Raw genomic sequence first — 6,570 nt, forward strand, 5'->3', positions numbered from 1 at the left:
AATGAGTACAGAATATGGATTGAGAGTTAATCGAAGAAAGACGAAGAAGTAGCAGAAATGAGAACAGGAGAAACTTAACATCAACATTGTTGATTATGAAATAGATGAAGTTAAGGAATTCTACTACCTAGGCAGCAAAATAACCAACGACCGACGGAGCAAGGAGAACATCAAAAACAGACTAGCACTGGCAAAAAGGGCATTCCTGGCCAAGAGAAGTCTTCTAGCATTTAACATAGGTGTTAATTTGAGGAAGAAATTTCTGAGAATGTACGTTTGGACCACAGCATCGAATGGCAGTGAAACATGGACTGTGGGAAAACCGGAACAGAAGAGAATCGAAGCATTTGAGATGTGATGCTACAGACGAAAATTAAGTGGACTGATAAGGTAATGAATAACGACGTTCTGCACAGAATAGAAGAGGAAAGGAAAATATGGAAAACAGTGATAAGGAGAAGGGTCAGGATGATAAGACATCAGTTAAGACAAGAGGGAAGTGACTTCCATGGCATTAGAGGGAACTGTAGAGGGCAAAAACTGTAGAGGAAGTCGGAGACTGGAATACATCCAGCAAATAGTTGAGGGCACAGGTTTCAAGTGCTACCCTGAGGTTAAGAGGTTAGCACAGCAGAGGAATTCATGACTGGCCGCATCAAACCAGTCAGAACACTGATGACTCAAAAAAATCTATTATTACTGTTATGTACAGCTCATAAACTGTGCATAATGTTATGATTCCTATACCTGCTTTCATTATCATTATTACACTACTGGCCATTAAAATTACTACACCAAGAAGAAATGCAGATGGTAAACGGGTATTCATTGGACAAATATATTATACTAGAACTGACATACGATTACATTTTCACGCAATTTGGGTGCACAGATCCTGAGAAATCAGTACCTAGAACAACCACCTCTGGCCGTAATAACGGCCTTGATACGCCTGGGCATTCAGTCAAACAGAGCTTGGATGGCGTGTACAGGTACAGCTGCCCATGCATCTTCAACACGATACCACAGTTCATCAAGAGTAGTGATTGGCGTATTGTGAGGTGCCAGTTGCTCGGCCCCCATTGACCAGACGTTTTCAATTGGTGAGACATCTGGAGAATGTGCTGGCCAGGGCAGCAGTCGAACATTTTCTGCATCCAGAAAGGCCCGTACAGGACCTGCAACATGCGGTCGTGCATTATCCTGCTGAAATGTAGGGTTTGGTTCAAACTGCTCTGACCACTGTGGGACTAAATGTAGGGTTTCACAGGGATCGAATGAAGGGTAGAGCCACGGATCGTAAGACATCTGAAACGTAACGTCCACTCTTCAAAGTGCCGTCAATGCGAACAAGAGGTGATCGAGACGTGTAACCAGTGGCACCCCATACCATCACGCCGGGTGACACGCCGGTGTGGCGATGACGAATACACGCTTCCAATGTGAGTTCACTGCGATGTCGGTAAACAGCATCATGATGCTGTAAACAGAACCTGGATTCACCCGAAAAAATGACGTTTTGCCATTCGTGCACCCAGCTTCGTCGTTGAGTACACCAACGCAGGCGCTCCTGTCTGTGATGCAGCGTCAAGGGTAGCCGCAGCCATGGTCTCCGGGCTGATAGTCCATGCTACTGCAAACGTCGTCGAACTGTTCGTGCAGATGGTTGTTGTCTTGCAAAGGCCCCCTTCTGTTGACTCAGGGATCGAGACGTGGCTGCACGATCCGTTACAGCCATGCGGATAAGATGCCTGTCATCTCAACTGCTAGTGATACGAGGCCGTTGGGATGCAGCACGGCGTTCCGCATTACCCTCCTGAACTCACCGATTCCATATTCTGCTAACAATCATTGGATCTCGACCAACGCGAGCAGCAATGTCGCGATACGATAAACCGCAGTCGCGATAGGCTACAATGGTACGCATTTCTCCTCCTTACACGAGGCATCAGAACAACGTTTCACCAGGCAACGCCGGTCAGCTGCTGTTTGTGTATGAGAAATCAGTTGGAAACTTTCCTCATGTCAGCACGTTGTAGGTGTCGCCACCGGCGCCAACCTTGTGTGAATGCTCTGAAAAGCTAATCATTTGCATATCACAGCATTTTCTTCCTGTCGGTTAAATTTCGCGTCTGTAACACGTCATCTTCGTGGTCTAGCAATTTTAATGGCCAGTAGTGTACTGTACTGTTATTGATTTGTACTACTTATGTACGACACAGCCGACCGGAGTGGTCGTGCGTTTCTAGGCGCTACAGACTGGAACCGAGCGACCGCTACGGTCGCAGGTCGAATCCTGCCTCGGGCATGGATGTGTGTGATGTCCTTAGGTTAGTTAGGTTTATTTAGTTCTAAGTTCTAGGCGACTGATGACCTCAGAAGTTAAGTCGCATAGTGCTCAGAGCCATTTGAACCTTTTTACGACACATATTATAATTTTAGTTTACTGTGGGTGCTTGATAACATGTATGAGAGGGCTTGAAGACCATAATCATCCAGGGCAAAATAAATAGACACAATAAATAAACTTTATGGACGCCATCAACAAATCAGTCTCAATGTTCCCATGACGATTATGGACTATCTAGGAATACTGTAAATAGGCTTATATGGATGAAAGTTAGTAAAATGAAGCTGTATAGAAAGCTGAAATTACTGCTGATTAAGATCTAGCCTGTATAATAACATGTTACGGTGTATTGTGAAGATATCTGGGAAGTTTGCAGAGAATAACTGTTGAACGATTTGATGGACGAAGGGACATACATTATATAAACTTGGGCAGATAAAGAAAAGAAAAAAGAAAAATAAATAAACCCTTGATCTTTTATCATTTTTTCATTCACTAATGAAGACAAGAAGAACGTAAATTTGTTATTAATGACAGATAAAACAAGTGGTTTTTATATAAAAGCCAACCATGTCAAGGGTCCATGAACGTTACTCCAAGAAACTGGATGAAAATTAAGTAAATAGCGAAAGTAGTCTATATATTGTACGTATGTAACACAAATTATAATTTCTGTGCCAAAAATGTACAAGTCAAAGAAATTAGTGACAGTAAGACAGTACAAAAGTAATCTACCCATATGCAAGTAAAATACCTGTCATTATGTTATAAACATAAGAAGATAGAAATGTTGTAAAGAGGAGTTATAAGGGAAACGTTGTGACGACTTGTGCACACAAGAATGTAAAGATAGTGAAATTTGTCAAACTATTAACAAGAGCACGAAAACAATAGTAACCATAAGATTCATTCTTTTTGCACAGTCATTCAAAGTCGACCATATTATACATGCAGAATAGATTTTCAATTTCCTCTGGGGAATTAAATTAATAATCATTCATATGAGAAATAAACGCCACAGAATTATAAATGTATAAGGAAGTGGGCGTTTTCAGAAAGGAAGCATAAAAAATATTCCACAAAATGGAAGAGGAAACATGTTTCAAGCAGTCCAAAAACGGGAAAATAGAGGCATGGATGAACTGAAGGACTATTAAAGAGGACGACAGAAGCCAGAAACAGAAATGAAAGGAAATTAGCGGTGATAGCAAAGAAAAGAGGATTTAACGATTAGACAGAAGAAGATTTATGATAATACAATTGATTCTATTAATCTTCGATTTACTTCCAATGGACATATAATTAAAAAAAATAAAACGTGAAAGCGAGTTACGAAAATGAACTGTTTTTTGCTTTGCATACAACCTTCTCAGATTTTTTTTAGGAATTTTCTACGCCTGTACAGGATAATGTTGCATTTAGTCAAAAATATCGTTGTTACTTGTAAAGTTAATAGGCCTAATTATTTTTATGAAGGATAATTAACACATTAGTGAGTAATGGTTGAAAATATCTGATTAATTGTTGTAAGAAATCCATTTACTGGTTTGCATACAGTGTGCAAGCGAAGAAAATGAAATGTACATCTTCTATTGTTAGCATATAATATTCAGAGTAAGTATTACTTCTTGTGTGTATTGAGCGAAGATGGCTGGGGACTGATCAATGATTAACTGAACTATATCTATTGAAATACAATTCCGTCCTCCATCCTGGCTGTTATACAGTATAATCAACCGGCCGCGGTGGTCTAGCGGTTCTAGGCGCTCAGTCCGGAACCGCGCGACTGCTACGGTCGCAGGTTCGAATCCTGCCTCGGGCATGGATGTGTGTGATGTCCTTAGATTAGTTAGGTTTAAGTAGTTCTAAGATCTAGGGGACTTATGACCACAGCAGTTGAGTCCCATAGTGCTCAGAGCCATTTTGTTATATAATCGCTGTCATTCGTACCATGAACCGTTGATTTCTGCGGTTTTGCCGTTTTCGTGTGTTTGCTCCTATATTCGTAAATTTACAACGCCACACCTTGTTGGTTTTGCTGGCGTTTAGAAATGTGTGTCCGTCACTTTAATGCGTAACCACGAGCGAGAAGAACGTTCCATACTCGTCAAAGCTTTTAAATAACTTTCCTGCGGAGTGGCGTACTCACGAAAACATAAAAACACCTAATATTTCATAGAAAGTTAATTCACCCAGATCGATTCGACAGTATACTGTGAACTGTTCGGTATCGAATCAACCCGGGAAGAACAACGTTCTGTGCAATATATTGCGTGTTATCGTGTTTAGTTACAAATGCCACTCCACACTAATGTTATTTTAAAAGTATTGACTAATATGGAACGTTTTCGCTTGTTTTACTACAACTGTGGTTACTTATTAAAACCACAGATGTAGTTTGGTACACAGACACAGAAGGCGTTAGTCCAGCGAGGTAGGCACGAGAACGTCTTTGAAGTTTGTAAGATATGAGACGAGATAATAGCGGAAGTAAAGCTGTGAGGATAGTTCGCTCTTCGATAGCTCTGTTAGTAGGGCCAGGTTCCAACCCCGATGCAGCATACAGATTCAATCCAGCTGGATATTCTAAACGAGCAAACACTCCGCTGAAGGCTGAATATTCCTTCGATATCGAATGCTTTTCGGAAGTCAAGGAGCACGGCCTCAACTTGAGCGTTCTGGATCTTGTGGGCAAAGAGAGAGAGAGATAAAATTTACAAGATCTCTGTTTTGTGGAAGCCATGGCACTTCCTATAGATATTTTCTTTTCTAAAAAGGTTCTGATACGTAGTATAAAATGGGTTCCAGAAAGCTACAGCAGAGTGACGTCAACGATATAGATCTATAATTATGTGACTCTGTCCGACTACCATTCTTGGAAACTACCCAAAATGACCTAGGAGAAGTCTCAGGGCCTACTGTAGGTCTAACATTAGACGTATCAAGTCAGTCGAGATCGCGACACGTAGCCCGTCTCCCGATATCTTACATTCTTCCGAAGAGCGCCTAACGGCAAGAAAGTTACCTCTTTCAAGAACGACCGGATGCTCGCGTACAAATATCGCTTTGTGTGACAGGTACAATTCACTATCCGTAGAATGAGGTAATACATCCATACAAACAACTAGGAGTTTACCAATCAGCGTCATAGATTCTATAATTTACGCAGTATACGATATGCTATTCTTAAAGTTAAGTTTCGTTGATCGACGCTGGATAAACAACGGTTCGGATGCCATAGATTCTTGTTTTGGCTATAAATATATACCGTTTGCATTTAGTTCTCAGATGCGAATTAGCGGTGACTGGAGTTTATAACAATTAAAAAATACAAATGTAACGGCCAGTATGTTTCAGACTCGTGTAGTGGGTAGCTTTTTGTAAATAAGACACGCCACGAGCGAAAAGTGCACCATCAGATCTGTGAGCACCACGGAGACAAGGAAACGTTTTGTTGGTGGAGTGGAACGAAGAGTTACTGGCTCGTCGGTACAAATATTTGGAGCGAAGCCTGTGATTATTCTAAGTGACTACCGGGCAGGTCGAGAAAGTTAATATGGCGATAAGATGGACCAGAAATAGCATACCTTGCTCACTGATGACAAAGTACAAGAAACTCCCACGAAATATCACAACGAGGGCGGAATACGTACGATTTGACTGTGCTGGATGAAATATGATACAGCGAAAAATGTCCGAGTAATAGATGCAGTTACGGAAACATTGCTTATGTTATCGTCATTCTGTTGGTCTCTTTCATCTTACTCATTCACTTTTGTTACGGCGTGAAGTTAAGCACCGGCACGCCAGGCGGGAACGAAAGAGAAGAAAAGGCCGTGATAACAAGTCAGCCAATCTCAAGCTGACTGGACCTCCTTCCAGGACGACAACGCGTCAGCAGGACATAAGCACCGGGACCGACTGGCTATGGCCCAGTCCTATCGCAGCTTCAAGCTTACGTAGTTCAATAGCAGCTTACAGACTAATGATCTGGACAGAAGTGTTAACGCTAGATCACATCGCTTTACTATCTATATAGCACAAAATTAGGATTGTTTATACTGGAGAAGATTGATGATTTTGTATGTCGGCCTTTGCTTGCTACACATCAGTGTACTTGAAAAAGTTAAGTAATATAATTTTCCTTTTCTAATAAAACTCATTAATGCGATTTGCTTAATTGTTTGTCTAGCGAACCTAGTATATAGGCTACCTAGACA

Source organism: Schistocerca gregaria, chromosome 3 (genome assembly GCF_023897955.1).
Source record: "Schistocerca gregaria isolate iqSchGreg1 chromosome 3, iqSchGreg1.2, whole genome shotgun sequence".
Classification (NCBI taxonomy): Eukaryota; Metazoa; Arthropoda; class Insecta; order Orthoptera; family Acrididae; genus Schistocerca; species Schistocerca gregaria.